The 19384-nt window shown below is 33.2% G+C and overlaps 1 long non-coding RNA gene across 1 annotated transcript in view; it reads left to right on the top strand.

Moving 5' to 3' along the window:
- Positions 1-18569, top strand: part of LOC104871128 — a 35010-nt gene extending 16441 nt beyond the window's left edge. The window contains exons 2-4 of the long non-coding RNA XR_782758.2: positions 15155-15207; positions 17050-17080; positions 17441-18569. This is a non-coding gene — a long non-coding RNA (uncharacterized LOC104871128). The remainder of the gene's footprint in view (positions 1-15154; positions 15208-17049; positions 17081-17440) is intronic.
- Positions 18570-19384: the final 815 nt, after the last annotated feature.

Below are 19384 nucleotides of genomic sequence, written 5' to 3'. Positions count from 1 at the left end.
GTTCTATGTGCTTGATAGGAGTTTCTGGTCCATTCTTGGGTATTGAGTTAGTTGAATTTAGTATAATACCTGATCACAGTATAGCCACATAATAGACATAGATCTGAAAAATAATAATATAAGAAGGTTTATATTGAATTAACTATGCACATTTGTATGTAATACAGCTAATTTTATTAACACCTTCTATTTGAAAATGTTGATACTTTGCAAATGTGGTTGGTATTGTTACTCCACTTCTACAAATAAGAAATCTCGCTATCATATCTTCCATGTTTATTACAAGTCTTTTGTACCAACACTTTATCATATTTAATTCTAACTCAATTTCTATTTGATGTTAAATATTCTTGTTATTGTCCATCACTTTTTAAAAGTGCATTTGTATACATACTTGTATTTTATATGGAGTTAAGAGAAGCTATAGTCTTATTGGTGTGCTATCATAATGAAAATATATGCCTTCTAAAAGCTGCTAAGACACTTTTAAAATAAATTGACACAGAGAAAAATGTCAGATAATGTAGTTTGCTACCTATTGGAGATTACATAGCTCAAAGACACAAGAGTGGCAGGCAGCTAATTAGAGGGGAAAACAACTAATAGAAGACTTTCAAGCCCTTAATACACCAAAAAGAAAGCATGACACCATAAAATAGATGGAGCATAAACAGCTATTTGCAGTAGATTTCATACATTGTAAAAATGCAACACAAGGAGCCTCATCGGGGAGCCACATTGTGGAAGAAAATGCTGTTAGTGGAGACAGCTGAGCCCTGAAGTGGTTTGCTGCGTTGCAGTGAAGTTTGTGGGAGCTCATGGAGAAGCAGCTGCCCCTGAAGACAGAAATGCAAAAGCAATGGACTGGGCATTTCCTGACGATAGAAATCTAACACATCATCTTTAGAATAGCATTGCTGCTGCTGCTGCTGTGTGATTCCAGCCATCTATGGTCCCTTTTGCTGTGCCCTCTACATGGCCTTCCTGTACTTCTTTAATTAAACAACAAAGAAATCGAGAACACTGTAAAGGACTCAAATGAGTCTCCAAGCTTCGTAGAAGTTATGATATGTTTTCATAATCATTCTAACTGGAATTACAAAAGAGTGAATTTAATTGCCTCGTTCAGGTAACTTCAAAATTCAACAGGAGTTACATAAATAATCCTATGATTTCTAATTACCAAATAAAGTGTAAACAAGGCCTGATGGTAGACAACTAATATAATACATTTTCTTATTATAATTTACTATGAAGAAAATATAGGGGAAAGGGGATAGATGTTCAAATAGGTATGGATCTATGATATCCTCATCAATTTTCCACATACTCTAACAACTTCTGATACTAGGTATTCATTTTATGTCTACTTCTATTCCTAGAACACATATTATGCAGAAATTTAGAAAAGAAAGTAAACTTTGTAAAGCTTTGGGACAAAGCTTCATTAAGACAGTACATATTCTCACCAATTGGAAAGTGCTGAGAAGCTAGACATTCAATAAGTTTTCAGGCATAATTGTAGGATTTCCATTATATTTTACTTGAAATAAAGCTATTTCTGCACAAACCCCAGAAGGGCTGACCCAATGCAGGATAAAGCTGAGGGTTAGAAATGTGTTATTTATAATTCTCACATCTTTCTTTCCCCCTTCCACATATTCTATTAAGAAGGAGGAATGGACAACATGAGTTCCCATGGACACTCTTAATAGATAATAGAGCAACAAGGAACTGTTTAGGCATTCAGTTTCTCTAGTCTAAGTGATGTCACTTAACTGACTAAAATAGTGATGAAGTATTTTATTGGATGAGCTATATTCTGTATTGAAATGAGTTCTAAACAAGACAATTTAATAAACCAAATTATTCAATTGCTGAAAACATAGAAAATGTCAGATTGAATGGTATCCATATACATAAAGTAATACTGAGGAGTTGTGAATGATCTCAACTTTTCAAATTGCTCACAAAGTGGTTGTGCTAAATCTAATTAAAGCTAGATCTGCAAGGCATATTTTAAATTATACTTACTGAAAATATTTATCTTCTAATTTAATTGCTAATTATTTATAAATGAAAATGATATATTTTTGAATGAAGCTATTTTGTAAATATCGTGGTATAGTACAGCCTTCTAGCCTAAATTAAAATGAAATGTTTAGAATAAACAAATCTAACTGTGATGTGCTAATGTGTATGCATCCTTTCTCATATATAATAGGCCAAAGAGTCACTGGGAAATGGTCACAGTGCTGCTCCACATAGACATAAAATGCTGCAAGTCCTGCATATCACAGCATTTCAGTGGTCTTTTCTCCATCAACAGTGTTGCTCTATTCTTAGCCCCTGAATTCATTACTTTGTGATAATTTGATGTTTCTCTCATGTTCCTTACATGGTTAATAATTTGTCCTTCAATAATTTACCATTTTGTATTTCAAATGTCCCCACTGTTCATTCCTTAGTTTTGTTTAAACCACCACTATTGAAGCACAGTCTCGCATAGTGAATTATTGCAATAGCTTCTTGATTAGTTTTCTTCTCTAGCCTTCCCCTCTCATTATTCTTGTATCCAGTGACATAGTAACATTTATAAATTACTATTTTCATCATGCTGTTTCGCTCTGCAGAAATTTCCTATAGTTGTCCTTGTGGGACAAAATCCAAATTCCTCAGCTTGGCATGAAATCTCGGCTAGCTGACCTGGTTTGCTCATTCAACAAATATTTCTTGAAAGTTAACTGTGTATTTAGCAGTCTCAGTCTCATAAATATTTTTTGTTGTTGTTTCTTTTGAGACAGGGTCTCACTGTGTAGTTGAGACTGACCTGGAACTCACTATGTAGTCCAGGCTGGTCTCAAACTCACAGCGATCCTCCTGCCTCAGCCTCCTGAGTGTGGGGTTACAGGCATGCGCCACCACACCCAGCTCTCATAACTCTTAAATACCTTAAAAGATTTAACTTTACTATTAGAGATATGTGAATATATCCAAGATAAGTTAAATAATAGATCCAGATAGATATTCAAGGGTCTTTTAAAAAGCCTGTGAGTCCTTATATATATCTGACAAATTTTTTATATTTTATGGAATTAATAGAGCATTTTAAATTGCCTGGCTGTTGTGACAGTTAATGCAACTGGAAAAAGACTTTATCTTCTCCACCTGAACAATAATTAGAGATAAGTTGATGTTAAAAAGAAACATTTTCTAAAATAAACAAAATATTTTGTATAATAAGAGAGTTAAGGTGAAACCAAATGTGTCAGATTTATAGTTATTTTGTTCATTAAAAAATGGTATGAAAGTACTTTTCTATTCTACAACTATGAGTGTTACAGTACTTAGACAACATACAACATATATCTCATTGGGCACATGGGATAGATCTATCTGAGTAATTTACAAATTAGGTTCAAAATGGTCACCTTCCTAGTCAGGGTGGAAGAATCCAAAAGGACTTTCTGTGAGCTGGAGAGACAGAGGATCCAGTCAAACTTCAAAGCCCTATAGCTCACTGGATAATCTAGTGTGAGTCCATATCAGAAAGCTGAAGGATCTGCACTGGAAGGCTGAACAAAGGGTCAGATCTGAAGACTGAAATTCAATGGCAAAGACTGGTGTGCCACTGAAGAAGCAAAAGGGTAGAAAAATATGAGAAAATGAAGAAATGGAAATGAAGTGTTTGTAAAGGGGGAGGGAGGAGGGCTGAAGGGAGGGCAGGGACAAGGGGAAAAAATGAGAACCAAGACCTGTCATGTAAAGGCACAAGATCCCAGTAATGAATGTAACTGTACTGTATACCTAAAATGTACCAATAAACTCAATGAGGAAAAAAAAAAGAGTAGATTTCCTTCTTTCTTCTCTTTTTATCCATCCATGCTACAAGCCTATTGGTTGGGACCACCTACATCGAGGTTAGGTCTTCCCTCTTCAGTAAGTCAATCAGTCAGACACACTCAGAATTGTGCAAAACTAATTCACTAGGCATTTCTTATTTAAATTGACACTGCAATTACTGGGGAGGTTGAATCACATCGCAGGAATTCTGGCCAATCTACGTTGGTATCAGTGAGTGGAACTCTTTTCATATTGTCTACTTTCAGCTCTTCCTCAGATTCTCTTCACCTGTCTGTGGAGGTCCCTGTTTTGATGATTTAGATACTAAAACGGAGGAGGGCTGGTTTGACTTGCTTCAGACTTTGCACGTGTATGAAACCAACTGTATGTTATTAAGTCAGTGAAATTTCTGGATTTCTTGCTACTCCAGCATCCTGATTAATACAAACATATGCTGCATTGAATGCAAGTTCTTGTGTTAGCTGTAGCTCTACTACTTTATTCTCAGTAAAAAAACAAACAAACAAAAACACACACAAAAATACACTAGTAAACAAACAAGAGTGATTATGATTAGCATTGTTAGAAACACTAAACTTTGGACATATCATGTAACTGAGAGGCCTGTGACGTGAGTGAAGAAGTTGATCATCAATGATCTTATTGGAAAAATTTTCCCAAGTATGATGGGCTGTTTTCATTCTTAGTAACTGCAAGGTGACCCTGGTGGAGTCATTCCTATGTGTCTTCTTCAATTCCATCTTAGCTCTTCTGGGCTCCTCATTTGTTTGTTTGTTTGTTTGTTTGTTTGTTTTTTGGTACCAGGGATTGAACTCAGGTCCTTGCGCTTGCAAAGCAGGCCACAGAACCGCTGAGCTAAGTCCCCGGCCCTGGGATACTCATTCTTTATCTTTGCTATAACTTTGTTTTCTTGATGATTTTCTCTTTTTAATTAAGATCTAAAGTTTTTGAGGGAAAAGATCATCTTACTTTTGTTCCTTCCTCTTCTTATAAAATGTTTTAATGCATAATACATTTTCAATAAATATGATACAAATGAGTGGACAAATTAATAAAACTAAATACTATATGCAAACATTTTATTTCCATTTTTTTTTCGAAGAGGGGGTGAAGGGAGGGCAGGGATAAGGGGAAAAAATGAGAACCAAGACCTGTCGTAAAGGTATAAGATGCCAATGATGAATGTAACTGTACTGTATACCTAAAATGTACCAATAAACTCAATGAGGAAAAAAAATAAAATGAACTGTGTTGAAAAAACAATGCTATACTTTGGACGACTCACTTGTATTGATTAAAGCCTCTGTAAAAATAAAGCCCACTTTAGAAACAATATCTTAGATTCTTTCCTTACTCTATTGTTTTCTACACTGTGACAAGGCATACCTTTTGAATGTCTTCCTTTGAGAATTTGCACAATCCATGAAGATACTGTTTACACTGCATTCCAGGTATAGATGAACTGTTTTGTTTTCTCTTCTAAAAGAGATGTTTTCAAATTCAGTGCTATATCCTTTGCAATACTTTATAAATGTCTGTTTTGAGTAATTCTGAAATTAGTAAGATAGTTTATATTCATTTATTTATTTATTTTTTTGGTACCGGGGATTGAACTCGGGTCTTTGTGCTTGCAAGGCAGGCCACCGAACTAGTGAGCTAAATCCCTGGCCCAAGATAGTTTATATTCTATGTTCTAGACTAACCAGAGATTATAAATTGGAACAGAATTTTACTTAAGCATAAGGTAGGAAAAAACATTAAAATTTGCTTTGAAATAAAATACATAAATATAGTATATTTTAAATGGAGAATGCCCAAAAGTCTAAGTCTATATCATAATTTAAAGATAAGAAGAGTCTGTAAAAGGCAAATTATCGATTACATTTTTAGTGTCTCCCAGGTACACATTAATAATTACTAAAATCAAGACTACTTTCAATCTATCTTTTTAAAGGTAATTCTTGAAGAAATAAGAGGTTTCAGTTTTCTAACTAAAGGATCTGCTATTATTAGGCTAGTACTATACACTATTTCATAATATTTCAATGATAACATTATCTACACAACAAAGATATTGAGCTCAGTGTTGTCCTGCAAGAGAATGAATTGTATGTTATGTAAAGAGCTACTTGACAGCATTTGTTTACAACCCTAGCTTTGTAAAAGTGCTTGTAATGAATTTACATAACAAAAAACCTAACAAATTTTCCTTACTTTTTCAAATACTTTACACTTGAATGTTTTCTTTCATGAATATTTAACTGTAAGCTGGTGATTGTCAACTCCAAATATCAGTCCAAATTTAGTGCATGTATAATAATACATGATTAAGTATGTAGGCAAATATTCTCCATACAAAGACCCAGAAATTCCTCTACATGATAAAGTGATCTATAAAGTAAAAATATATTCATGAACATGTTCTTAAGTCATATATTTATACAACCAAAGGGGTGCACAAAAATCACAAATTACAGGAGCACTTGTTTCAAAGATGTCAGAAGACTTCTTTCATAATACATTTGATACTTTAGCTTCTGCTGCAACTTCTCCATACTCACCAGTTCTTTTATCTTTACAATGTGTTCAACTCCATAACTTTTCTCTTTGCTCAGATTTATGGCCTTCTCACAGAGAGGGAACATTGGATGCCCATGTTGACTAGAGCTCTCACAAATTGCAAAATAAAGGAGAACATCTGACTAAATTCAACACAGCTTGCCTGTTTTGTCCTGAAAGTGGAAAAGCAATTAGCCATTAAAATTTGTGCTTTTGACAATGTCAATGCAATTAATGAAGATGCAACAATTTAAAACTCCATTGGCTGCAAAGTTTGATGTTTTACAAGATTAAGAATACACACACACACACACACACACACACACACACATATATACCTATAATTTACATTTCATGCCTAATAAAATGTAATATTTAACTCAATCTTGCTAAAGGTATGTAAAAGTAAAATATAGAATATAGCACAAATTTTAGAAGAATAAAGTGTAAATAGCCGAGGTAGAAAATTTTTTGAGTGTTAAAGTAGTAGTTGTTCTAATTTTGTCTGTTCTTTAGCAGATAAACAGAACCTAAATGTATACAGATATTCTCTTTGCTGAGCAATTTCACTGTAGCCTATAATTGCACTGCTATTAGTGATAAATTCTGATTTACAGCTTAATTGGCCAGAAGTGAATATAGCCTCAAGGTCATTGTAATAAAGATAGCAGGAACTTTAGGGAGGTACATAAGTTAAGCAAGAGATTGTCTGCAATGAATGCAGAAGATCTGTTTAAAATATTAGAATACAACATGGGGACATATTGTGCAGTGCTGACTCCATACATATAATACGAAAGGTCAATTTGAAGTGCTCACAGAGGTTCTACAATACAGTATATTATATTTAACAACATGACTCTGGTGTTTTTCCCCTAGAAGGGAAACCAATAATTACATGATGTCAAAAGGAATTAAAAATGGACCAATTAAAACCTCCAGGAAAGTTAAGCTTTAAAAGAAATGCAGCAAGAAATTGGGGAAAATAGAAGCAAGAATTAAAGAAACCAGAAAGGCATGCGGAGCTGATGCATTTGAGATAGCCTGTTATTTTCCCATAAAATATAAGTGAAAGCTCAAGATGTGGGAAGTAACTGTGACTATGATAGAAAAAAACACAATAATAAATGCATTCAAAGACTATTTTGAAGCTCAAGATATTCTGAAATACATTTAAATATGTGAAAGATATATTTGTTTCTATGTGAAAACAGAAAAAAGGGAAAAATTTTACAGATCTGTGAGCAGTTGATTTTCAATATATCCCAGTTATTAAAATTTGGAGCATGGTTTATAAAAGAGGGAATACAATGTAAAGTAGTATTAAACCAAAAATCTAAGATGACATTAGACCCTAGAGACACGAATAAAATGAGAGGATGTTAGTATTTTCAAATGCCACAAGTTGAAGAAATACTTGGAAAGCTAATAAAACCTCTGCTATTAATAGCCTTGTTTGTCCCCAGGGCCACTAATATATTTTCTTTTTTAAAAGGGATTTTACAACTTCTTGAAAAATATCTAAAGTGAATTATTGCTACCATATTAAATACACTTTATGTACTAATAATACAATATTCATTTAGAAAGTGCTGGCTCAGAAACAGCCTCTTTTTTGGTTTCATGTTTGAATTCCTATTACCAGCTATATGAAAATGAAGGGAATGTCCTAATAGGAGACAAAACTTGAGGACAGTGAGTGAAGTCCAAGTCCACATTTAAATGTTGCTTTTTTCAGGAGGTGTTGACACAAAGCCTTGATAAGAAGCTTCCATGGAATGATGCATTCACGGTATAGGCTTTCATCGATTCTAGAAATCTATGCACAGGAGAAGAAAAGAAGCAATATTTCACATAAACAGTCTGGAAAGCATATCTTGAATACTTTCTAGGCTGGAATTGGCTTGCATCATGTATAGATTTTTTTCCTCCCTCGAGATAAACTAGTCGCACAGATTCCAGTAAGACTATGATAGTAGGAATTTATAAGAGATTATTCTTAAATTTGTGTTTTCCCTTCTGGTGCTCTTTTTCACCATAAGTACTAGCTGTGAGAGACTCAAGAGAGTCACAAAATCTCATTGTAAGTAAATCTATAGGCAGGCAAGGGCCTATTGAGGACAAATACATGCAAGAAATATAGGCATCAAGGGCAGTTACTTTTATGTAAACATCACTGGAGCTAGAAGCCTGGACATTCGTGTTTTAGGCAACACAAGAAGACTCCACAGGTCTTTGTTAACATCTAACGTCTGGATTTTAATGGTACAATTTAAAGAAAATTAAGAAATAAAGATAAAACACATCAAGCGACAACAAGAAGGATGAAAGATTGGTCTAACAGGAAATCTTACAGAATAAAAATGTTGACAGAGAAATACACTTGATCATGAATAAGTGGTCAGATGGGAGATTCTTAAAGAAAAAATAGATAAGGTAGAATAGGTAAACACCTTAGATTATAAAACTATTTATCCCAGGCTTTTGGAAGTTTTATGATGCTAGACTGACTCACAAACTTGTCAAGAGTGGTGATGAAGGCATAGTTTTGAAGAATGTGATGTTTCGTGACATCCATGTGGATTTCCATACCATTTTCATGTTTCTGAAATTAAATGGTTGTTCAAATAGAAAAAGATCTATGTGAGTCTTGTTTTTCCCCTAGAGTATGAAGTTCATAGTAACTTTGCACTTAGATTATTTCAAGATCTATGTTTCATTCAAAGTTCCTACCGTTTTAAACATTTTAAACATTTTCCTTTTATTAACTATTTTAATCTTTCGTATACATCTACCTTCCTCCTCATCTTCTGACCATGCCCTTCCCAAGAGGTAGTTGTGAGGACAACAAGAGTGCCACCTTGGCTTAGATGCAGTTTGGGTGACCCCCCCACCAGCATCCATATATTAGAAGCCTGATCCTCATATGTTCATAGAAGAGTGTAATGTACTGATTTGTTTATGAAACTTTTATACATTTGTGTTGTTTGCTGGCATAACAAAAAGATAAGTGACAACTCAGAGATGTCATAGAATGTCAAGCAAATGATTCTGTGATAATGTGATAAGGAACAGGATGAGTAGCCATGGGATGAATCCATTTTAAGTACACATGAACTACTTTTGCTTAAAGGGTTGAAGATGAAGAAAGATTCTTGCAAAGAATAACTTATTAACTAAATAACTTATTATTTTAACATTATTTAAGTAAACACACAAATATATACATGTGTGAAAAATACATTGTGTGTTTAAATTTTTATAAAAACAAAGAAAACCAAAAGCACAAGTAACAAGCATCTAAAAAAGCCCTAAGAAAGGAGACTCATCAGCTTTAAAGCAAATCAATACCACGTCTTAAATGTTGAATGAGTTGAAGTTGGTCAGGTAAAAATACAGAGAAAAAATTTCAAGAATAGTAACCCAGGTGTTTTTAATCCAAAGTTAGAAGTCAGGGTTAATCCCTGTTGTAAAATGTAGAAAAGGCAGAGAATAATGTTGAAGAAATCAAATTGGTAAGGGTTGTTCTGCAGATGAATGCATGAGACAAAAGGAATTTGACTTATTTTTAGTCTCCAAACTGCAGGGAAGTTAAGCGTTCTAATTCATTTGCCATTCCGTGTCTGGTAAATACCACAGTCTGGCTCATGGTAGTCACTGGGCACATAGTAGTTAATGACCAAATAGCTATGCAATAATATGTATAAAATCCACAGCATAACTGGCTAGATACTATGAATCTGTCATTATTTCTTAACTTGAATCACATTTTTATAAGGTGAAAAAAGAATCAAGAGAGAAACTTAAAGCATGTTGTTGTTTTAGACACGGGCCTAAGAAAATCTCACTGAGAAGGCCGAATTTAGAGGACAGGACATAGCCATGTAATGTGGCAAAGAGCATTGCAGGTTGAAGGAACAGCAAACAGGTGCACTGGCCCTGAAAAGGCATGTCTGCTGGCTCTGAGAAATAATAAGCACACTGTCCTTCTGGATCCCAGCTTATGAAGTGATAGCCCAGAAAAGTACTGTTATTAGGAAGAATAAGGTTTTAGGCTGACCATGTTTGACTCTAAGTTTCAGGAATGTAAAGAAATTAATTTAAGTAAATGGAGAGTGAGTAAATAGGGCCATAAATAGTACAATAGAGCCTAATGAAGATTAGAATCTAGAGGATGGAGTCTTGAAAATTCAACATATTTTACAATGACATTCCTTAAAAGGAACCAAGGAAATGATGATTGTACCCTTCACTGTCATACTCAGTTGGCAATGGAGAATGTATGATATTTGAAGGAGGAAAGGAAAAGCAACATCATCCACCCAGTCCTTATCAGCATTTTCAATGAGTTTATTATACTCTTCTCAATGCAATCTCAAAAAGCAAGCAAGCAAGAAAGAAAGACAAAATAAAAGTGGAAAAGTACACACTATGCACTGTTGATAACAATAAATAGTTTGCCCACTCTATCCATGTGTATGGGATCCCAGAGCTAATAAAATTCACCAGAGGTGGGATTAATGTGCAAAGAAAAACCGGTCATAAGCCAATCAAGCTGGATTTAGATTCACAAAAAAATACGTTGAACTTGCAAGGAAAGGGGCTGTTACATGTCTTTTAAGGTTAATCTCTAATGGAAATTTATGTCAATATCAATTAAGCAGTTTTAATGAGATATAAGGGAACTATCACAGTCTTTAAATGTTCAGATTAGTTCCCGAGGAATGTGTTTTAAAATATTTAAAGAAAGAAAATTGTTTTGTCTTAAGAGATTGGAAATTAATTTTTGGAAAAATTTTTTTCTCATGTCTCAAGCAGCCCTTGGAGTTTTCAGGAGGACTTGCACAATACTCAGTGGGGTTAGGTTTTAGACTTTTGATTTGAAAGCATATGCTTACCAAATTCTTTATTTTCTGTCCCAGAAAATCCCCATGTTTTAAAGTTACAAAATGCTCATTTTCCTTCTATGTTCTTCAGAACAATGGTACTATCTCATCATGAAATATGTGAAAGTTACTTTAGGAATTGGCAGTTTTGATTTGTTTTTTGCGTGGTTTGTTTGATGTTTAAATTACATGTTTTTTTTTTGTGACAAGTTCAAGGCTGATGAAGATAATATAAAGCTAGATACTCCCCAATAACAACTTCAATTAAATATAATAAAATAAACAAATACAATGTCTATAAGTGGTTAGTTCTTGCTTTAGTTGTTGTTCCTAAGTTATGATTCACTTGTACATTCTATGTTCATGTACTTTAGTTAGCACTGAGCCATCTAATAATTGTAATGCACTGAATGGGAAACTATTTTCTTGCTTCTAAACATGTAGACAGAAGGGTGGGATAAGACAGGAGAGGGTGGGACTGGAAATGATCAAGATACCATGTACATATATACCAATTCCTCAAAATGATTCCAAATGATATGTATTGAAAATATATACATGTTATAAAAAGGAAAGAATTGTAGGCAGAATGTGATGTTTCTATTTGTTGAGTGGATAAAGACAAACCCAGGACAGGGGTAGTTGATCCTTTGCACTAAAGCTCTTTACATATTATTTGTCCTTGTATTTGACCTTATGCTGGTTGGTTATAAAAAGAGATGTGCTGAACAGATGATTATTTGCTTTTCATTTAGCACAAGCATTCATTGGACTTTCATTTTGGATCAGCTATTATACTAGCTATTCTCCATAGTTAATGTAAAGCAATCATCAAACCTAGAACTCTTTAGAGTCTACATTCTTAGCCAGATGATTTATTTCCCAAATTTCTGTCATCCAAAAACCATAATTTAATCGTTCTCTTGATCACCAAATGTTTGTTATTTAAATACAAAGTAATAGTTTTCTCCAAGTTGATTAGATTTATAAAGCATCTTTAACATAAGCAAAATGTCAGAAAGCAAGTTTAATGTCAACACAAACATTAAAGTGATCAATGAAAGGTTTTAAGTAAATTTATTAAAAATTTCAATTGCTAAATAATTATTAAATGAAAAATATGACTTACATGTCAACTAAAATCACCATTTGTATCACCAGGGGCATATATTTAAAATTTGGGAAATATCATTCTGTGTCCTATCTCGCACTCTTGGTATTAAGGTTTAGGACACAACATGAAGGATATGAAGTATGGATTACGTTTTTGTAACAAGCAAGTAAATCACAAGAGTACTCAATCCAGTGGATTTGAGAAATGCTAAATATTTATATATATTGGTGCTTTTTCTGTCCTTTTAAATTTTTATTTTGTGTTATAATTCTATGTATTATATATTGCTATAATAATGAACATAATATATAAAATTAAGTATTTAAAATCATATAGTAATGAGAGGTAGAATCAAGGACAGTTTTACTAATGGAGTGAAAATGTAGTAAGTGTACTGTCATTTACTTCTGGATTTGGACTATCTTGTTCCTATAGTCTTTGTTTAGCTTTGTGGCTTTAGCTTGAATAGAGACAACCTGGTTGAATGTTAATAGTCACCTGTCTACTAGCTTTTAAAAAAACCTATATAATGTTTGGCATTCAGAAATGTTTAGCAAGCAAATATTAACAAATTTTCTTCAAAATATTATTGCATAATTTTATCACATAATACAAAGAGAGAAATAAAAAATAATGATCATGGTTTTATAATTTTGAAATTCATAAATCTCAGAAAACAGGAACTGTTTTATAAATTATTGAATCATAAAGCCTAACTAGACCTGAACTTGTTTGGCAGCACAACTTGTCTGAATTGACGTGAGCCCATTCATGTTCTTTGTGCTGCTCAATATGAATATGTATGTGTGTGACGCAGATGTTTGGCTCTGATGCAGTACCCCACATATTGCTGGATATGTTGTATACTGCAATTTTACAAACCTAATATTTCAGAATTCAGATACACAAAAGGCTTCAAAGATTTCAGATGAAGAAGTGTGGACCTGCAGACAAATGCACTACGCAGTTTGTTAAGAATGTGTCATTTGAATGTGACACTAGAAACAAATGCGTTGAATAAGAATCCTCAGGACCCAAATTGAGCATAAGTTTGAGAATTATTTGCCAAGAGATTGTAGAAATGCAAACATTCAGTGAGTAGTGGGATCATCTTACATATTACTTCTATAAACCTGACATTCATGATTGCATGAAATGTTAAAAAAGATGTTAACAAAGATACATACATACTCTTATATCCTACTATACATATATATGCTCTAATAGAAATTATTTTACTATTATTTCATATTTTAAATTTGCCTTATGCCTGTCTTTTCTAACTGGATTATGTCAAATATTTTAATTCAATTAATAACTTAAAATAATTACTTGGCCCCTTTTAAACTTTATATTTGTAGATGAAGACATTTTAAGCAGGATATGAAATTTGAATTGACTAATAAGAGCAGTTTAGCTTAGATGTTTAAGTGGAGATGTGAACTGGTAATGGTGACAAATGCAAGTTCATTTTATACCTACATGGGTGCAATACTACAAACACTAGCATGCTTTATTGATATGGGAAACCTCAAATAACAAGGACATAGGCTTAACTCAAAGAATAAAGCATCTGTGAAACAAACTGATAAAAGGTACTATTGAGGGATAACTTTAAAGAAATGACATGATATATAATAGCAGTTATTTCCAAGGTGAAAAAAATCTAGAGAACCAGGAAAAATTTGTGCTATGAAAGGTAACTTAATTAGCAAAAAACCAAAAAGCATGATGGCTTTTCTATATGAACTCTCTGACACAACCACTGAGACTGCTGTTAAGCAGAAAAATAAATTTCAAATGAAAGTGCATAGAATGATACAAAAATAGAATCATTAACATACTACCATTCTTAAATATTTTAACATGGATAAAAAATTTATCAGCCAAAGGATATAAATTATTTGGGATTAGGGATTTTGTAACTTCAAGTAGTGGATACCAATGCATATGTATAGAAAGTGTCAGCAGCATCCTACTATTTCTGCCCAGGAAAGATCTCCAATGTGAAGTATTTATGTTCAGATCTGGCCAGAGGCGTACACAACGATATGTATAAGGAAAATCATAACCACTAAAACAGTTCCTGCCTTGAAGCTGTCTTTAGCTATTTTCTGTAAGGCAGATGAGGAGAGTTGATATGACTATTTTTAGAAGTGTCGGTAAGGTCATTCTGAAGACAGTGGTCTCAGATCCTATCATTTAGTTATAAATTCACAATGTAGTTATTTATATACATATTCATATATTTTACCTTTGTATTGGTGTTCATGTGTGACCCTCGAGGACACCTTGATTCTCCTCTAGTGCACTAACTTTGCCAAGCAGATGACCTTAATACTTTAGTTACAAAGTGACTTTCCTCTAAATCACAAAGTGGAGACTCCTCAAAGTCCACAGAGTGGAGTTTCTATTCTGGCATCGAAGCAATATGAATACAAGCTAAATTGTTCAGTTATGTAGATTCTGTGTTTAAGAAAATGTGCTTGATCACATTTGGGACTAGAGACCCTCGTTATATTATGGAATCCAAAGGAATACTGCCAGTAGGCCAGCAGGGACCAACTGAAATTCAGAAATAAGGGAAATAAATTGGAAAGAGATTTGGACATCAGAAATGATTTTCATTTTCACTTTGTTAATGTTGCTTCCTGCTTTGTGGACATGTGTCTCCATTGGTATTCACAGCCATATTGCATCTGAGCATCTCTGGTCCTTAATTGCTTTGCAGTTTGCCACAAGCAGCGAAGGCTTCAGTAAACAAGGCGCTGGAAATGTGATGTGGTATGCTTGCATTTTTATTGCACTTCTACTTTGATTAATTAAATCCATTTTACAGTTGATACCAGTAATGGAGCTTACTCTCTTGATAGTGTAAATTGCTCACTTTTAGGTAACAGATCTTTAAAAATCCTAAGAAATACATAAAGGAATTACTTTGAGTAGCCATGGTCCATTTAGTAAATTATATCTTGTAACATGCTAAATAATTTTATTGTAGCCTAAGACTAGTAGAAAGTTATCTTTCTTAATTTCTCCATGTTGAAATAACCTGAATATTAATACTTCCCAATGCTAAAGAAAACAATAAATGATTATGTAGTTTTCACAAGCAGAAGTCCCGTATAAATTCCATGTGCCAATATTCGCATTTATTTTGCATTCATGAAGGATTATTAAAGTGGAAGGTTTTAATCATCTCATATTTGACTACAAACACAAAAATGTTAGGTGGTAAAAATGGGATTTCTCTGCTTACTTTTTATTGATGTTGAAATAACCTGAATATTAATACTTCCCAATGCTAAAGAAAACAATAAATGATTATGTAGTTTTCACAAGCAGAAGTCCCGTATAAATTCCATGTGCCAATATTCGCATTTATTTTGCATTCATGAAGGATTATTAAAGTGGAAGGTTTTAATCATCTCATATTTGACTACAAACACAAAAATGTTAGGTGGTAAAAATGGGATTTCTCTGCTTACTTTTTTTATTGAGTTTATTGGTACATTCTAGGTATACAGTACAGTTACATTCATTACTGGGATCTTGTACCTTTGCATGACAGGTTTTGGTTCTCATTTTTTCCCCTTGTTCCTACCCTCTGTTTACTTTTTTAAAGTACAATTCAGATTTTATAATAACTTCAGATTTATAGAAATTATGCATATTATAGTACAAAGAGTTTCCACTTATTTTTCTCCATTATTTTGTATTGGTAGGATATACTTATTTTATTTTTGAAACAGTGTTCATCACTTATGAACTAAAAGCCACAGTTTACTCATTTTTCAAAAAGTTTTTACCTAATATCAATTTAGGTTCTAGGATACCATAACATGTTTAGTCATAATGATCTCTTAAATTGCTTTTCGGTGTGACAGTTCTTTAATTCGCTTATCTTTTTTTAGATGTTGAAATTATTCATCTTCACAAAAATTATTATGAATGCAAACACTCTTATCTTGCATAAGTAAATTCATATTAAAATATGCATATAACTTATCAGTGTCTTTTAAAACCAATCAAAGACAGTGTGTATTAGTAGCTCATGCTCCATCTGATCACACCTTTGGCATCTACAGTTATTTTTTTTCAGTAATACATCTAGAAAATGCCTATGGGGAATATCATCTGATAATTACTCTCACTCTACTACTAAACACTGCATTATTAAGTGTGACTTCATGATAATTATCAGAAATTTTCACTGCAAACGACATTTTTAAAGTTAGTATTCAATAAAAAAAAAGAATTTTACATTCGTAACCCCAAGAATATTGTTACAAGATCTTTCTTATAGTTCACTCTCTGTTGCAACTCATTTCAGAACTTTAATTGGATGGTAAAGCATTTGAGAAAAGAGTCTCAATTAAGGAATGAGTAAAAATATTAAGTTTGATTAATCAAAGAAGATCTAGAGTAACAATATGCAAAATAAGTCAAAAAATATTAATGACAGTCTTTTACTGCAAAAATTTAAATGCAAGCATTACCGTATATTTTGATCATACCACCTGCTTTTAAATTCAACGTATTAATGGTGAGCATGTGTTGACTATCTTAACTGATACTTGTAAACTGAATTCTTGGTCTAATCCTTGACATGTTGGTACCTTCTAGGATGATGGAACTTAAAGATATCCCAGCAAAAGTAAGTTTGCATGGTAGCTGCTTAAAAATAATTTTCTAGGGCCAGAGATCTAGCTCAGTGGTGCTGCTGCCTGTCTCGAAAACACAAAGTCCTTATTTTGAGCTGTGATACAAATAATAATAATGATAATAATTTTCTAAAAGGATGCAGTACAATAATTCATGAGCAGTAGACATTCAGTAAATATATACTGACAAAATATTAACATATTCAAAGCATAGCTCTTTAATAGGAATTTCTGAAAGTATTACTAAACATTATTTTAAGTTATTTTAGAACATACTACCTGGTTTAAAATTCTACTTATAATACTGACTTCTACTCAGCTTTTGAAATAAAGTCTCTTTTCTTGTTTTCTAGGTGGAGAAGCAACTTTTGTTGTCATAGTATCTCCTTTTGTATAAAAATCGATGGTATGCCATTATTATTACTATAGGGATACTTTAACAAAAGCTTGTTATCTCTTGCTTCTGTCAGTGAACTTTGAGAAAGGTCATCATAGTGGATTATTTTCCCTATATATTTGAAGGATGTTTTTATTTAAGTAGTGGCAGCAACACAAAAAATAAATCACAGTGCATATTAAGATGATCTATGGAAACAAAGTAATTTGTTTCCAATGAACAAGTCATTCCCCAAATCAAGAATTTTTTTCTTCTTTTGGGTTCAGTGACAGTTGTGTTGATAACATGGTACTCCTATATAAAAAGGGCATTTTGATCTTTTTTTCTCTTATCGAGTTAGCTAAATCAGAAACACACAAAGAAAGGAAATTTATAATCAAAGGCTGTACCAAAAACATTCCATGTGACAATAACAGGTTCAACTAAGTAAAACAATTATTATTAATTTAGTAAGTTTGCTACCAATTATTGCCTAGAGAAAAGGCGAATTGGATAAATGATTCTAAAATAAATTGTCGCACAGCGAATGGAAATACACATTCAAACCATCATTGTGCTGCACCAAAAGGCTACAGAAGTTTATACTGTGAGTTTCTCAATCCAATTAAATAAGGGGAAGATTTGTGTCACTTCCATATATTGGCAGGCTATAATTTTGTTTTGGTCAATAATTTCATCATTGTTGATTTATGTGTTCGAGCTTTATATTTTATCTGTGTTCATTTTTAAAAAATAGCACATCTAGGTATGAAATCTGCATTCTTTTCCTACGTACACAGCTATGAAAGCACATTACACAGTAGAAACATAATTATCCTTATAGAATCCTGTTGATTCAGAAAGAACTTGTCTCTGATGAAAGGCTAAGTTCTAGATATATGACCTTCCCTGTCTACTTGAGTTTTCCTTGGCACAGCATTTATGTGTCGGAGCTCACAAATGAATACAGTTACATAGTATAGATTTCCCTGTTACAAATAGTTCAAACACTAGGGTTCCACCTAGAAGGCTCCATCAAAACTTTTTTCTGAAATGAACACACATTTCTCAGACAAAGAAGTAAAAGCAGCAAGTAAATATATGAAAAAATGTTCCACGTCACTGGTCATTCGAGAGATGCAGATGAAAACAACCCTGAGATTCTACCTCACCCCACAAAGAATGGCTGCTATCAAGAAATCAACCAATAACAAATGTTGGTGGGGTTGTGGGGAGAAAGGAACCCTTCTCCATTGCTGGTGGGAGTGCAGATGGTGCAACCACTGTGAAAACCAATATGGAGATACCTCAAAGAGCTGGGACTAGAGGTTCCATTTGACCCACCATCCCTTTGCTGGGTATCTTTCCAAAAGAATTAAAAGAATCATATCACAGTGATATATGCACACCCATGTTTATAGCGGCACAGTTTGTAATAGCTAAATCTTGGAAACAGCCCATTTGCCCATCAGTTGGAAATTAGATAAAGATGAAATGGTTTTCTATAAAATGGAATAACTACTCAGCCATAAGGAATGAGAAATTAGATTCATTCATAGGAAAATGAATACATATTGAGAATATATTCTTAAATGAAATAAATAAGTCACACATTGTTTAAATACTGAATAGTTTCTTTGGTGTGAAAAGCTATAATAGTACATAAGATTTTAATTAGATAATTGACCATGTGAAATAGGAAGAAAAGGGCCAAAGGTGTAGGGAAAAGTGGGAAGGGTAGGGGAGAGGTAATAAGGGAAAAGAAAAAAATATGACAAAATGAATAAATGGAAATAAAGTGTTTGCAAATGGGGAGAGGAGGAGGGGGTGAAGGGAGGGCAGGGACAAGGGGAAAAATGAGAACCAAGACCTGTCATGTAAAGGTACAAGATCCCAATAATGAATGTAACTATACTGTATA

Source organism: Fukomys damarensis, unplaced genomic scaffold (genome assembly GCF_012274545.1).
Source record: "Fukomys damarensis isolate Sample0158 unplaced genomic scaffold, DMR_v1.0_HiC HiC_scaffold_38, whole genome shotgun sequence".
Classification (NCBI taxonomy): Eukaryota; Metazoa; Chordata; class Mammalia; order Rodentia; family Bathyergidae; genus Fukomys; species Fukomys damarensis.
The sequence above is the reverse complement of the archived record's forward strand: the minus strand, read 5'-3'. Positions and strand labels throughout refer to the sequence as shown.